At 38.2% G+C, this 17,268-nt stretch overlaps 1 long non-coding RNA gene across 1 annotated transcript in view; it reads left to right on the top strand.

The window, feature by feature from the left end:
- The window catches only part of LOC129206221 (uncharacterized), a 222,716-nt gene that overhangs the window by 13,688 nt on the left and 191,760 nt on the right, over positions 1–17,268 (top strand). The gene's annotated exons all lie outside the window — the stretch shown is intronic.

Genomic DNA, 17,268 nt, shown 5'->3' with positions numbered 1-17,268 from the left:
AATTATTAGTTTATAAATTGCAAAAAAAAGGCAGCACTGTGGAGCAGGAGAACTGAACCTGGTGGTGTCTTGCAGATCTCACTAGGGCGGTGATAATGGAGCAATCGGGGGTATAATTTTCTTTATGCTCTAAGCTTTATAAAGCAGCAGCGTAGTCTGTGCTCCCACCACTTGCTGGGGCTTGCTCTTCTGCAACCAAATGGGATGAAGGAACTGGCTTTGGTTAAAGCACAGCAAAAACATTCTATTTTTTCAACTGAACTATGCTTTAATCTACTTTGTCATGCTTTCACTGAAGTTTCTGCTGATAAAAGGGAACAGGATTTAGATTAAAATTTGAAGTGGGATATCTGAAAGTAAATTCCACCCCACCCCCCCCAAGCGGATCAGTGCAAGGAAAAGCAGGATCAATTGTGTTGTGACATGTCCCCTCCTCTCTGAGTGTCACATGCTGTTTGTTAGCTGCTCCTACTTAGAAAGGTCCACAGACAGTATAATTTTCTAGTCATGGCTTTGGACTTCAGGGCTGCCATGGTCCTTGCTTCTGAGTGCAAAATGGAGAGAGTCTAGGTATAAAGTAGTCTGAAAAAACAATGCAAGGGCATGAGGCGTGCTTTGCAACATGTAGGTCTTCCTAGCTAGCTTGGCGGCAGGAGAGTAAAAATGCTGGAAGGGACGAGGACTGGAGCATTTCTAGGCTTTAAATCTGCAAATCACCAGGCTTTAAGGTTCCCAATGCCACATTTTAACTGGCATCTTCCAAAACCTGCTCAAGGCAAAGCTGAGATATAAGAGTGAAATGTCTCCAGAATAAAAGAGGAGGCCCATAGCAAGATACCTTTTTTCTTATTTGGATGACTTTGTGCAATGTTCAGATCTGCTGAAAGGCTCCATAATTAGATGGAGTGTATCCTTCCTAGTTTTCGATGTAGGTGAGGAAGGATTGTTTGCTTTGTTGGTATGTGAATGTTGCTACACTGAAAATGAAATTTGTTACAAACTTTCATAGCCTGAAGAATTTCAAATTTAGTCAATTACCTTATAATAACACGATGTACAGACAAAAATAAAAGTTGGATATATAAATATGAAATAACCTAGAGAATGACAACCTGTAAGAAAACCACCAGGTATATTGACTATGTCCCCAGGCAGCCACAAATGGAGACACACCAAACTTCTGTGGGGAGCTGACTGTTAAAACACCAATTGAATCTGAGCTGGTTTTAGTGTAATCTTGTTTTTTCATTTCCAGGCTCAGCGTTGCAGGTCGTGGCACAGACTGAAGCCTAGAGAAGTCAAAAGAAAGATTTGCATTGACTTCTGTGGGCTTTGGTCTCTTAGCCAATTACAGTGTCATCTTATTGAAACAAATTAAAAAAAAATTAGAAAGTACACAAATGTTTGGATGCTTATCCTCACTGGATTCATATGGCAGATCCGTTTATATTCCTTAGCAACCACAAGTTGAGTACTCTGTTTTCCTACTGTGTAAGAATAGTTATTTCCTTGCTGTCTTTGTGTATTATGTCCACACATAGAACAATAGCTATTTGTTGCAAGTCATAGATAATTCATGAAGCATTGTAAAGCCCACATATGGTTGTTTCTAATGAGAAATATCTTCTGTCATCTTAAAATGTACTCTGCGTCTCCCCAAAATCTCTACACGCTGACATAAGCTAGGTCCAGTTATGTGTTAAAGAAACAACCAACAAACAGAGCAAAAAACCCTAAAGCAATTTGACTTGAGAACAAGGAGATTAGGCAAATAATATTCCTGCACTATTTCCTTCTCCCCTAAAGACTTAAGAAATACCAAAAGAGTATCCTTTTTAAGAGGACCAGGAAGAGAGCAAAGAATTGAGACAGTAAACACCAAAATTCAATCGAGATGCTATTTTTGCAACTGTATCGATTTTAGTGTAAAGTGTAAATAACCTTAAGAAGCTGCAATGTAACCTGGGGTACTATAATTTTTATAGTTTTAAAGCATGTTTATTCTGTAAGATTTGTTGAGTGCCCTATTTGAAGTGATAATTTTGCATCGGTTAAATGTGAGTCTATGAAAAAATATGACGTTGTCTACAGAGGACCCTACCAGAAGGGTTAAAACCTCAGTGGTGGTGGTCTGAGCAATGCCAAGGTTGCCTCTGAGCAGCCCGGTGTGTGGGCTCGCACCGGCCCCCGTTGCCCATAAGATGGCGCATCCGCACTTCGTTTCCAGGTAATGAACGCGAACCCAATAAAAATTTCAGATAAAATCATATTGGCATATTTTATTTGACTGTAATTGCTTCACTGCAGGCAGTTTCTGAAACTCGAAATTAAGAGTCCCATCTGAACAGCCTGGCTATCTGCGTTTCAATTAACGGGTTAAATTTCGGGCAATAATGCTTGTTACTAGTTGGAGACAACAGAATTAAAAAGTGGCACTGTCAAAATAGCCTTCGATGTGAAGGTGGAAATGTTAACATGACGAATTGGAATGGCTGCCCATGAGAAAATCACGTAAGACCAGAAAATGAATAAGTGTGAGATCAGCCATTTTAAACATCAGAAGCAAATTGTCACTGCCAAGGGCTGCCTTCCACAAGAAAAATGCTGACTTTGGCAGTACCTTTGTGTTTGCAGAACACCCTGCATGCAGCAAACAGTCACAGGTGTGCAGTAGCCAGGAAGATCTCAGCAGTGCAGAATAGTTTCAATCTAGGATGTGAACATCCACTGACACAGTTACTGTAAAGATCAGAGGTACCTCTTTTTCCTGTGGGAAGCTAAAACTGCTAGGAGAGTGCTGGCTCTGTGTTTAGAGAGAACTAGTGGAAGAGATGTGAGGTTAGTTGTCCTTTGGCTTGCAGATTACTTGAGTAATTTCCTGACTCTTTGTCTTCAGTGTAAGCTCTTGGGAAACTAACTATTCTTCCTTTGTGTAGTGCCTTTTTCAGTGAGACCCTGATCTTACTGGCCCCTAATCAGAGCTACTGCAAAACAAGCAGAATGCTGTCATTTGCTCCTCTCTCTCTTTTGAAGCAGCTACATAGTAAAACCTGTTTATAGTGTCTTTATCCAGGGTTTTGGAACTTGATGCATCCCAAAAAATGGTTGAGGATTTAGGGAACAGTGAAGAAAGATTCTCAGTTACAAATCCTGCTGCCTATCCAAATAAAATTAAACAGCAGCCTAGGCTTGCACATATACTGTTCATGCTTGTTGACCATGGCAGTGTTCGGAGGATGCTGTTATGTCAGTCTGTTTTCTGCTGGTGCTTGTTTTGTTACTTTTTTTTAAAGGCTGGGTCCTTATTATGCTTCAGAGACTGTCAGATGAAAATAACAGGACATCCATGGTATTCATAATATTCATAGCAGCTGTCAAATGATACTGTCTTAGAGTGAAAGACTTACGGTTCTGCGGAGCGACAGCTGTGGTTTGTATATGCTTGAAGCTTGAAAGGTGGTTTCACCCAGGTATGTAGCAGTCTTATTCTCTGACAACCTTTTTCCTTTTTTTAGTGTACAGGGGCTGTCGTCACTGCTTCCATCTTTACCTTTTTCCAGTCAAGTAGAGAGGAAAGTACGATATCTAGAAAAACAGTTATCTAGATATTTTAGTAAAACTCTAGAAAAGTGACTTTCACAGTAATGTATTCCTCAAAAGCAGTTGCTTGTTCCAGAATGTGTTCCTTTGATAGGATGTCTAAGACAATGAAATGCTTTCCTTAGCCATGCTTCAGACACTCCTGTGCTTAAAAAAAAAAAAAAAAAAAAAGCCAGGAGTGATATTTTTCAGATCACTTTGTCCATGCTATAGAAACTGAAATTGGATGGAGCAAAGATCAATAATGTATCCAGTTAATACACTAACGTATAAATGAAATGAATCATAAGAAATGAAATGACTTCTCCTGACAATCTTGAGATAAATGCTGTTCCATAATACCTCAGTCTTTGTCAATTTGAATTTATATTATAGGCAAACAGTTGCTGGCATGTGAACTTTATTGTGTAAATCCCCCAGGAGGTGGGTACTCACTACTACTTGCAACAGAAGTTACTCCCTGGGCTTAGCCTTTATTACCCATTTTCATTTAGTGCAAGCAAAAGAATTTTTCTCCCCGGCTTTGTATGTTGTTCCGTTCCTAGCAAGGTCACATGTTTTAGTCTGACACAAGAGTGGCATGGAATAAGGAATGATCCTAAAGGCAGAATGAGATCATGGAAAAGTGAAAGTGTTGCTTCATTCTTGTCATTGCCTGGAGAAAAGCTGTTTCTCAGGTGTGGTGACAACTGATACTAGAAACGTGTTGTGTTTCTTTGTGTATTTTGAAGTTTGTCTATTCTATTCAACATGGAATAATTTGCTAGTTTTGCATGTAGTCTTCTTCAAACTGCTGAAGATACCTTCTTGTTGTTAATTCTCGATTAGAATTTGGCCTCTTGTCATGAAAGTAAGTTTATCTTGACTTGGGCATTTATCTACTAAATTTTAATTTCTGGGCCTTGTTTCTATAAACATATAAAATAATTCAGACTATTCCTCTGTATCCTACTGCAAGCCAAACTTTACATTCAGCAGTTGCGATAGAATTATGCTTCTGTTCCATCAGGTTTTGTTCTTCTTAAGAGCTAAGTTTCTTCAGTTCATGTTCAAGTTACATCTGTAGTAAAAGACAATTATGTCACTTCTGAGAACAGACGTCTACATGTTTTATCAGAGCGGGGTATGCATAAGCAAGATCTTCGTATCAATCAGTCATACGGTGGTTATCTGCCTGCAGTCATTGCATGGTTCCAGAGATGATACAGAATTCCTAAAGCAGCCTGAAGCTGCTTCTGTCACTCTGAATATACAGGGAATCTGGGGAGATTGCCTGATGTAGCTTCATCACCTTTGAAGTGTGCAAATTCTCTCCTGTGTTATGTACCCCATAATATCCAGTCTTAGCTTGATATGCTTCACAATTATTGCATGTAACTAGGACTCTTAAAAACCTTGGAAAACTTTTGGAAAAGTGTATTTTGTATTTGTAGAGACATTAAATGGACCAACTCCATCTCCTGCTTAACTTCACTAGTGGCTATTGTTCTAGTATGTTTGTTTTGACATATTGTAGTACTGTGTTTGGCACATCATGCTTACCTTGCTGTTGGCCAATGCCTTTAAGATTCAAACCTAAAACAGATGAGAAGCTTCAGAAGTTGGAGTCTGTCCTTTGATATAAAAAGTTTCTGTAATGTTGACAAGAAGTTAATCTCTAATGAAGGCTGAATGTTCTTCAACATACTTGAAGAAAGAAAGAAAAAAAAAAAGACTAGGCAGGAATGGGGAGAACTGAGAAGGTGAGTGCCATCCATTTATAGGGGTGCTTCAGGGATACTCTTGTGTATTTTTTTTTTTCCTCAGACCATGTGTCATTTTGTCCTCCTTTACTCTCATATTTGAGAACATGCTCAAAGCACTGGGTTTTTCCTCTGCGGACAATTGCTACATGTGGCTGCTCCTTTCCTAATGCAATTTCTAAATGCACCATTCTGATAATGCTAATCTGTTAATTCAGGTTGAAGCGAGGTCTGTTTTAATTATGGCATCTTTTTTTGCTCTGTAATCCTTATTCAGAGAAATGCTGAGCCCTGCAATTCCAAGAGTGAAAAATGTGTTGTTACTCAGATTCTTGGGTTTCTATCCTTGCAGGTGGTCAAGGTGATCCTTTTGCATGAAGTATATTCATGTCTGCCTGAATTCTGCGGTGCTGCAGGATCTTTGGGCATCATCTCAATTTTTTTCTTGTTTTTCCTTTCAGACTCTTCATTCCTCAGTCCCTTGTTTCTCTGTCCTGCTTTCCTGTTGTACCTATAGCTCTGTCATTGGTTCCTTGAACTTCTCATTCTGCTTTTTTTTTTTGTACCGTGTTCTTTTATACTACATGGAACAGCTCCCTAGTTAAAGCAAACCCAGTATCTTCTCTCATTTCAGAGAAGATCCTTAACCAACCTGTTTGGGTTATAACCAGGGTACATTTTGTTGTCTAGATGCTACTTGGTACCACGTGGTGCTTTTTTGGTTTTGTTTTTTTGTTTTGTGTTTTTTAAACTGCACTCTTCCTTAGGCAGTGACAAACTGTTTTGCTGCTGCTATGTCTAATGCTGTAATACACAATGTAACTTTCACAGGACAATCATTATCTGTTGGAATAACAGAACAGATGGAAGCAAAATCGTGACCTCTTCAGGTTTGGTAGATCTGGGAAATGCTCCTTTAGTGGTGACGGATACAGATTGAATAAGGTTATATTAATTCATGATCAAATAATAAAAAGAAAGTTCTAGGAGGGATAGTTTTATCTTGGTTTTAAATAGTACAGTTAGTTTCTTCTGATGTTGAACTCCTCACTCTCACTTTGCAAAACAGCTTTATTCTTGTGTCAAGTGAGTCTTGATTGTGCTATCATTGTTTAATATATTTTGTACTTCAGTGTTTGTGTCCCAGACAAGTTTTTCATCCTTTTTCCTTCTGGCTTATCTGGGGCATGATTCAAAATCCTCAGAGAGACAGCCTCAGCCAAGTTCATTTTTATGATCTTGATTTGTAAAGCACACTAGCTTTCTGTATGTTTTTTTCATACACCACTAAGTTTAAAAAATGATAAACAGTTCTGCAAGCACCAGCAACCCGTGGACTTGTACCTCTCTGTCAGCATATTCAGAGGAAGCAATTGCATTCACAGAAAGAATGATAAAATTGACTGTATCATATAGACTATGAACAGCATTTTAATGGCATTTTAGCATTCATCAAAAGCTCTTAGCTCTGCAGTTGCTTTTGTTTTGCTCCCTGTTTGCATTCATGCTATAAATCACTGCTTTTAAAATGGATTTAGAAAGTGCTTTTCTAACACAGTCAGCAATTAAATTACGAAAGTTAATTCCTGAGGAATTAAGTTATATAAATTAGTTCCATTAATTAGTAAAACTAAGGCAGAGGTTGGTACAAGTAAGATGAACTGTAGAATGATGGAAGTAAACAGAATGCAAGAATATTCACAAGGCAAATTCAATAGATGGCATAATAAAACAGTTTATCGTCATGTATAGAATATGTCTGAATTTCCTTCATTTCTCTGAAGCACTGAGTATAAGTAACTGTTTATACCACCAGGCCATGTCTCTAGGGTAATTCTGGCTAACACCATGTCTGTTGTATCATGGAGCTGGGGGCGAAGACGGAGGGAATAGTCTGTTGCTGATGCTTATAGGTAGATGATCTTGTGCCGCAATATTGCCTATAAATGATTAGCTGTGTTTGTGAGAGTGTCCTTGGGATCCCAGGAATTATGAATCAAAATTCTAAGCCACGTGGGAGTTTAGAGAAGTTCCTTGTTTCTGTGGCATGCAGGAATACTTAGGAGGGATTATCACATGGATGTGAGACTGGTAGTTGGTTGGAAAGACAGATGCATTTTCTGGGATTCCCTGAGGTAGCTGGGGTCAGGATCTGAATGAATATGTTTTTGCTTTTAGGATGGCTGCGTATTGCCCATGCAGGTACTTCAGGCTGTGATTTGCAGTAAATTTTTAGAAAACTGTACTTGTGTTGGCATGCTTACCATGTGCCTAACTTAAACAGATGCCAGTTTTGCTCTGACTTCACCTACCATAGGCAGATGTAGGGATGATAAATACTTAAAAATACTATTTAGAAAACTAGCACCTTACTGAGTGTTTTTGGAATTTGCCCGTGCGTTCTTGGCATCTATCACATTCTACAGTATAGTATATTACCCATGAGTCTTAGGTATTTATGATTTTTTTCAAGTCAGAAGAAAACTGAACTGTCAGACTGAAGGAGCTTTGAAGTTTTCTCCACTTCATGCTGCAAGAAAACCATGATTCCAAAAGGAAAGTATGTGTCTGATTCCTGGCTATCTGTTTATGAGACTGTTTAGATGCTGTGCTGGATATTTGCTGTTGGACCTTAGACTTGTCAAGCTTGGTAAAATATGAAGACTTTTATTCTTTTTGCTATCTTGATTGACAGCGTTGCAGCTTCTAAAGCTACCAGGGTGGAGGTGTGTTAGACATTTTGAGAATTTCTTATCAGATGGCATGCTTGAGCCTTCTCCAGCTGTCAGTCATCTTGATGGTTCTGACTTCTATGACATGAGTCTTGACACTAAAGCATGTAGAGGTGGTGAAATACTCTTGAGAAGGTTCTGTAGCTTAGCTTCATTTTTGGGGAAAGGAAGAATACTATATATACAACGCTGTGAGCCTGTAAGAGTGGAAGGAGTGAGGCTCAAATGGCAGAGGGAGAGTGTCATAGATGAGGAGCCGTAAACATCTTTTAGACATCTGGGTAGTGGCTGACAGTGAGTGGAAATAAATGTGAGTGCTGGAGGTGAGAGGAATATAATGTATGAGATGTTTTTACATTTGTTTCTTCAGTGAGTTCCACTGTCCATGCTTTCAAATATTTTTCTCTCTCAAAATTAAAATTAACAACAGTTTCAAAATAGGAATATTACCATACATTGATCTGTTTGAGAAGACATGGTATAACCTGTCTTCAAACTTGTTTATTTAGATGTTGCTGGAGTTTTCTAAAGGTTTTTTTAATTGCCTACTTGAAACATTGTTTTTACTAAACTTCCTCTGTTAATCCAGCAGTATGATGTCAAGTAAAGTCTTTAATTTGGATAAAGCTGCATCAGAATTTTGGATTTTGTTTTGTACCATATGAAACTAGAAATTTTAACACCCCCCACCCCTTAAATCCCACTTCTTGGTTTGATGGCTCTCCATTCTTTAGTATTAAATTACTACAGAATTTGATATATTTGGAGTTTGCTTGCTCTTAGTAGATATGTGACAAAATCTTTCCCTTTTATCTAATATTTCAGCATGATTCTAGACATTTACAGGTGCTTGGATTTCACAGAGACAACCTGAAAGGCTGACCAGTTCTCGTAATTATTCTTTGTCTCTTGCAGGAGTGATGAGTGTACTCTGTAATTCTGGGACTGCATATAAAGTAAATCTTGCAGAAAGGCCTTGAAATCCATGGGGTATTAAAGTCTGTATGGGCTTAACGAGAGAGTTTAAAGCCTGAAACTGTGCTGCAGAATGCTGGATGGTTCAGAGGGAAGCTGTCCAGCTGAGCGTGCCTGCTTACTTAGCAAAAGTTATTGTATTGAAGCAGAAGTGGGAAAAGTCTTAACTTTACTGGCATATTCCTCAGATCCCCCATGCATCTTTGGTTATTTCCCAATTTACAGAATACCTGGAAGAATGCAGTATTCCATCATAACCTGTATTTTAAAAAACTTTTTGCGTAACTGGTCACTTCAAAAGTTTTTCTTCAGCTTCAAAGGATACCTCTTGAAGCTGTGGAAGGCATAAGCCAATAGGATTTCTACCCCTGCTCTAAGAAACTGATAAGACTAGCCTTGGTGGAAGCAGTTCTTTTAGTGTTCTAATTGCCCTTCCTTAAGGGAGTTTCAGGCAGAAGTTTCTTTCCTCAACCTGCAAATAACAGTTTCAAGGCAGAGAACATTATGGTGCTGAATATTCAGAGAGCTGAGGTCCAATCTGCCCATTTTCTCCCTGTAATTTGTATCTACAGCGTTTCATCCCACTAGAAGAAATTGCAGAAAATGCAAATTCAAGCCTCTTGACTATCTGTATTTCCCACTGTGTAGATGGAAAAGGGTGCTGAGATTTGCATTGGGAGCTAAATTTCAAGCTAAAAATCAGCTGTCACTGGAAGAAGCTGCTTTGAGAATTTGATCTGATAAGTCATGAAGATTTTTGGTTGCTAAATAGTATGCATACAGACTGTGGGAATAATATATTTTTCTAGGTTTGAGAATCGCTTGTAAACTGATTACAGATCTATGAAGGCACTTGCATCAGGGTGAATCAATTTAGAAATGTATTTTGAGCATTTAAGACAAGACTCGCACAACAGTACAGAAAGTGATTTTCCACTATTGCCCTGTGAGTTGTTTATTTCTCTGTTTTTCAGTGTCCCTAGAAGACAGGTCAACTATAATCCTATATATTTTATAAGTCATGTTAGTGTCTCTGCTTTCCACAGAGAAATTCTTATTTGCCTGATTGTCAACTGACTTTTTGCTATCCAGATAGAATCTTGGTTTTACAAGTTCCTGCAAAACTGGCAATAAGCTTTCAATAAATAAAATTGTTAAAATGATGGATTGTTTAATGCCTGTTGCTATGTGGAGAGTCCAATATTATATGAAAGATTTTGAGATTTGAGTAAAGTATAAGAGTATTTTGAAAATTTCCACAAGAGAGGATAAAATCCCTCATCCTGATTGAAATATTGTTTATAACTCATCTTGAAAACTCCTTCCTATCTGCTCTGAAGATATTTTCAACTTTTCCCCTCAAAAATACACCATTGACAAAACTGATGTTCATTTTGTGAAACTTTAACTTTGATATAACTGTCTCTTCTGACAAAGACCCTCTCAAAGTTTTGCCATTTATCTATATTGCATTTGTCTGCCTTATGGGCTGACTTTCCTAGCAATGTCTTGGCTTAGGAAAAGTCACCTAAGAAGCTGTTGTTCTGATGAGGTTTTGGAATTGTCTGAACAGTTTTCCCTTGTCCTTTTATGCTGATACTAACTTTATCTGGTAGTTTAACACAGCTTGAGTAGCATTTCTTTTCATCCCTCTGGACTGGTTTACATTGCTTTCATTCACCAGGTAATTGTTGGATGTACTATGGTCATAGGCATGATATTTGTCAACTCTGACTAGACTGCACTGGAAGTGCTGAGTTTCCAGGTTTGAAGTTCTCTTGCTATTTTATAAATTGTACTGTAGTTCATGCAAGAATAAATTTAAAAGGTCCTGTAAGCTGCTTCATCTTCAGAACTTGTCAGAGTTCTGCAGTGAGGGCCTTATGTCACTCCTCTGCTTAGGAGAGAATGGTGTCTGCAGTAGCTAGAACAACAGAGTACTCCGAGTACAAAATATTAGTTGGAATGCATATGCTAACTTCTTGTTTTGCATTTGTTGTGGTATCTGAAGTACCAACCACTGATGACTATTGATGACAGCGTGCCAGAGGCTGGATGTCAGTTCTTGTGTTCAGGGCATGCTTTGTAATTCATTTTCTATCTAAATGCTTGAGGCCCCCTCCTGTGTTTGAGGTCTTTTGTATAAGACATGAGTAATAATCCTACAAGAATAATCAGAACGTGCCTAAGCTGCAAAAGCTGAACTTCATAGCTGTTTGGACTCCAGTGTTTGCTTCCAATTATAAAGCATAAAATGAGAAGGCTTAGTTTTTAGACTCATGAAATCGGAGTTATTTAACATTGAGTTCTCTCATCCCTGACTTCAGTGAATCAGTGTCGTTCAGTGAATAGAAACCAAATAATTTTAAGGTAATTGTTGAAACAGATTAACATAGGCTTTAGATGCATATAAAAGCTTCCTCCCTACCACCTTATTTTCTTTTCTAGGTTTTTTGTGAACAGTTAAATTTCTGAGGTAGAACTTGCACAAAAATAGTAAATGGAGGAGAAAACATTCTTTTATTATACTTTACATCCAGATCACACTTCTCTTCATGTCATCTGAAGATGCAGCTGTTCTTTCAGAGAGTTGATTCATGTCACCCACAATTAAAATGTCCTTGCTATTTAAAAAATGCTTCTCAGCATGTCTAAAAAGGTTGTTGAAACAATGGCTTGTTCACAGTGAGAGAAAGGCTCTTAATGCTTTATAGAAGACTGATGCAATGACTTGATTAGGAAAATCTGTTTTTATCTGATTTCAGATGAAGTCATATATTTTCTTGTATCTTGACAGTTTAAAACCAGATTTTCCTGATTTGAAGCCAGAGATGGTAAGTTGCACTGTATTTCTGATTGCTGGGTTATACAACATATTTACAAGTACATTCACGCTGATCTCGTTCAACATGGCCATTTCCATAAAACACTACATTTCTTGCACCAAATACATTACTTCACTTGTTATAGGTATTCAGGATTATACAGTCCAAACTTTCTAAACTCCAGATCATTGATTATTGATAGAGAAAGTTGTGTTCTTTCTGATATTACTAAGTCCTTTGAGGAAAGCAACATCATGAGGCTTGTTCTTGCTTACTTAGTAATGGTTGGGCATTTCTGAAATATTGGAAAAAAACCCCAACACTTCTGTTCATTCAAGTTGATGGAAAGACTGAGGTGTCACAACTCTTAACATTGCAATAAAGTATTAGCAACATAATTTTAAACCTCATGCTGCCTTCTGGAATTCGCTATCCCAAATTGGACACGTAGGTATCCTGTACAATGTGTGGGGAGGGTTCTCCTGCTTGTGAGTATGGGATCCTGGTGTACAAACTTCTGGCTAAATGCTTGATGGCTATATTTTTGTCCTTGGTACTTGGTAGGATCCTTATGTTGTAGGACTGCCTAGCTCCAGATTGTGGCAGTGCTTTTTGGCTGTAGTTCAAACCCCACACTTCTCTCCAGGAAGCTGCCTGGCAAGCGGTGGTTGCACCACTTGTGGAATACTGGAGAACAGAATCCCATTCCCTTTCTCAGTGCAAGTTCCTGACTGCAAAGTTACAGATGTTTTGTGACGTGAGGTTTTTCCAGTATGAAGCTGTTCCTCTTGATAGTATAATTGTGTTCACAAGCTGGATGTCTGTTATTGTTTGTGGATGGAGGCTTACGGAGATCCTTGTTTAGTGAAACAAAAGCATGCAGTGAAGCAGAAACTGGAACTCAGCTTGCTGCCCCCTAATCAGTAAGACAGTGGCGCGTGTACTTCTAGGTTTAGGCTCGCAGAAGCTATTATTCCCTTCTGAACTGCAACAGCTTCAGCTGGAGAGTTTTGCATTTTGTAGCAATTGGTAGGTAAGAAAGATGCCTGCAAGCTGGACTGTTGTAGCAGTTGAGTAGCTAGACTACTTGCCAGCCAAACTTCATATGAAGACTTGCATGGTTTTTTGTTTGAACTGTTTTAAAGCATAATTTGCAATTAAAGGTTGTGAATTTCAAGTAGGGGAGGCCATATTTTTTGCAATACAAAAGCAAGATATCCAAATTGCACTGCTAGGTGGGTTTAGGATAAAGGCATCTATTTTGCTTTTTCTATGGTCTGGTGGTGTGAGGAGATTTGTTAATCCTTCCTATATATTTGTAATTACCGCCAGTGTTGTTAAAGGAGAAATAGAAAAAGCCCTCAGGGCTTGTGTGATTTGTTGCAGTTTCAAGATGCTTAAAAATAAAGTTGCACAGTTCTAAGCATTGCTGTGTCTAGGTCCTTTGAAAAGACCAAAGTACGTAAATTCAATTAACACTTGACCCAGAGCACCTATGCCACTTAAGCCTGAAGATTTTTCTCTACTTCGAAAGGGCTAAGCCATTCATCCCTTTCCCATTATCTGTTCTGTGCACAGATGTGCTCAGTGTGATTGTCATCGTATTCCTTAGAGATGTCTGCAAGTGTGTGTGGCAAAGGGTTTATGACATTGATGTGAGTTGTACATGAGGATTTCTAACAGTCGAGTGCTCTTGCTACTCCTTGAATCCCAATGACTCTACCATTTTTATGTTGCCCACGGAAGGAAGTTTATTCCTACAGACACTACTAGTCACCATTTATCTTTTTCCTTCCCTTCTCCATCTTCTGTTTGTTGATAAATACATCATGTGCATGTAGCTTGACCATTTTTTGAGGCAGGCATTGTGATGATAAAATCCCCACCCCAATGAAACTGCCAAGAATTGGGCTAGGATTTCACACTTAACCCAGCATAGATTTTTAATAATATCTGTTACCTTTAGAAGAATATGCATCTCATCTAGGAAGACCTGTTTACATGTCAATCTTTATGCACATTTTCCACAGCTATTTTCTCACCTCATTCAAAACCAAGATGCTCATAGCCTCATTATTTTAAATGTCTGAATAGATCACTACCTTGTCTAACTTGTAATGTGCAATAGCAACAAAAAAAATCCCCATTCATGCAAGCAGTACTCTGAGGCACAATACAGGTTGCTGCAGGCAAAAGGGATTTGCACTGTAGAGGAGTAAATGTGGTATGGCCATAAAAACATGGAGATGTTTCTCCTCCTTCAGAGTGTACTTTCTATAAAATATAAACCAGCCTGAATTTAGTCAGGCTTGTCTCACCATATCCTGCAGTGGCAGTTTCCTGGTCTCCTGTGCTTCATGCCTGTCAAAGATTAAGGAAGGAATGAAGAATCACAGGAGAGACATAAAATCAACATCTAGCAGGACAATTAGCAATCTATTCAGAGCTCATCACTGTACAAATTAAGATCCATTACATTTTTGCTACTATCTTTAATTTAATGAGGGTAGCAGCTGCTCTGCTACTTATAGGAGTCACAATATTACAAGCTACGCAGAGGGGCTTTGTTTATTTTTATCAGCACAAAGAAGGCAGTATATTCAGCAAGTAGTATTTCAGGGGAAAAAACTGCCTGTATTAAGAGAGTCTTCAATTATTCCCCTAGCTCCATATGACTTCCTCCCTTATGTCTTCACTAGTCTTCATTTTTCAAAAACTCATTTTACCATTAAATTATAAGAAAATATTTTTCACAGATAATGGAATTAAAGAGAAGTCAGGGACAAGTCAATAAACCATTATGAGAATCACAAACATAACAATTTCACAAAAATCATGCGTGGCCTGCTCAGAGCTACAGTTGTGTTGCTGTGATTTGAGAAGACTGATGTTTTAGCAGTTATTTTTGGTTTTAGAGGACAGTAACTTAACACTTCCAGTTGATTAAGTCCTGCAAAAGAGGGATTCAGGCTGGTCAGATTGAGTCTAAGGTGACTAGACTTTGTTAATTCTCAGTTGCCTGCAAATAGATGAGTTCCGGTAAAGATTTAAAGTGCTTAAATGCAAGTTTTGTTCTGAATTGACTCATAGAGAAGGAGACACTGTCTCTCCATAAACAAAGCCATGTGAGCATTTGTAAATGCTCCACAAGTGAGTTTTGAAACTTTAAGTTTCAGAGCCTCATGTAGCTTAGTGCTGAGATTCCTAACTTTTGGCATTAAGTGTATCAGTGTTATCAGTGGAATAACACTAATACAGTGTCACTGGGGGAATAGATGGGTTTTAGGGTTTTGATAATATTGGAATTTGACTGGGGATATTTGGATCAAATGGAAACTTTCCTCCAAAGTTTGAGCAGGTCAGAATGAAAAACAAATTACTATGTGAAGTTTACTTCAGTGTTTAATTAATGTGCGGTTAAAGGATTTTTTTGATGCCAGATATTTCTCAATGTGTATTTTATATATATTAAAATATTACATATATGTGTACTTTAAAGGTTAGGGAAGTATGGCACTTTCAAAATGCTGGAACGTTCTTATAAAGGTTTTTATAGTATGAAAATTTCAATGTAACTGACAAGTTTGCAAAACATTTTTTTATATTCTAGTGTCTGTTTTGCTTAAAAGCTTGGGTAATTTATTATTTTACATTGTCTAATGTTTTATTAGGTCTGTGTGTCTCAATCTGTCTTTAGTGTGTATATATAGTGACAGCATAGTGTAGGTATATTTCTATACTGTGAAAGAAAGACATATTCATCTAATATCAACTTATTTCGTTTGTATACATGATTGGTTATAAAACATATCAAATGAGCCACTTCTATCTAACATGAAGGTTGTATAGGACATGACTGAGGAGTGACTTCTTCAAGAAGAGCTGGATCCACAAGCTTAGAATAATAAAAAGAAAGTCCATTTGGCTGGCTGCCGAGAGATGCACTCTGAAATGGGCAGAAATTGTAAAGATAGGAGTTAGAATATTGCATTTGTGTGCCTTAAGACTTTAAGCCTGACACCCCCCGCCCTGTTGCAGGTATTGTTTCTGCTTGGAAAGGTTATAATGAATTATTTGAATTCACTCGTATGAGTAGTTTCTTACCATACAAGAAGGTAACTGCAGGGATTGGCTGAAGCGGAGGGGCTGAGGTCTAGGCTATGGTTTGCATGGTCCACAGAAGCCCAGATGCAGGCTGTCTTGGGCAGATGGTTTGAGGCCAAGAGTTTTGTTGCTTTCCCCTGTTTTGTATACTTCTGTTGAAGTAAACACCCACAAAAGGAGGTGAATTATCAATTCAACATGGGGTTATTAGACAGATTCCTCTGTGGCCTAAAATCCATTTCTTTACTTTACAGACCATAGGCAAAGTCCAGCCTGGAGGGGCAGGTTTGTTGGCCACCATGCTTTTCAGTCCTCATTCCCCTAGTCTCTCACTCTGGGGATGTGGCTGGTTAATACTGGGGTTTTTTATCTGCATGCTTGTGTTTCTTTCCTGTGAAAGGGTGAGGGCAGGAGCAGTGAGGTAGGATCGGAGTGCAGAGAAATACTCCCAGGTCCTACCCTAGGACTGTAGTCAGAAGGAAATGAGTGGTGGGTCTGAAGATCCCAGTATGTGTGAAAACTTGTTATTCAATGTGTAGGAACTCTGTAATTGCAGATGGGACTGTTTAGCATGAAATTAAGATAGCTAATTGAACATACAGAGGTAAAATACTCTGATGCCTATCATAGAGGGAAGAAATTGCTTCAATATTAAATGATAAAATGCATACCTAACTTGAATATAATAGGAATTAAATGTTTTTAACTTGATCAAAACTCAAGTGCTGGGTGCATTTCCACTTGCTTCTCTGCTGCTAAGCAAGTAGGTGTTTTGATAATTTGCTTAACTGTAGCTTTTTAAGTCTAAAATGGGCAATAACACAGACCATCTGACCCCTGGAGTAGCTTCTATCTCCTCTTGAAAATAAGTCTCTTCTGTTCTATACCATTGTCTTGACCATAATAGCACTCGTATTCAGATCATAGTCCTTGTAGCTAATCACGCTATCAAGTGAGTCTTTTCTGTCCCTGAAATTAAAATGCCAGCATAACCCAAGCCCTCTTCTACTTGAATTACAAATAGTTGTTTGATTATCAAGTCTGTCCTTTCTCTTTGGAAATCTTTGGGTTTTTAAATGTGGCTTTATGTTGTGAGACTGCACCTCCTGAAAATCAGACTTGAGGCCTATCCTGAAATTTCTCAAGGCAATTAGTTTACAAAATGTAGAGTAGAGCAACCTTGCAGGAAAAAAGTATATAATAACTTTTGAATTAGTGGCATTCTATTTGCCTGTATAATACATACGGTTCTGTTTATGTATTTTATATTATGATGACACTTGCTTGACC

The sequence above is a fragment of the Grus americana genome, chromosome 4 (assembly GCF_028858705.1).
Source record: "Grus americana isolate bGruAme1 chromosome 4, bGruAme1.mat, whole genome shotgun sequence".
Lineage (NCBI taxonomy): Eukaryota > Metazoa > Chordata > Aves > Gruiformes > Gruidae > Grus > Grus americana.
The sequence above is the reverse complement of the archived record's forward strand: the minus strand, read 5'-3'. Positions and strand labels throughout refer to the sequence as shown.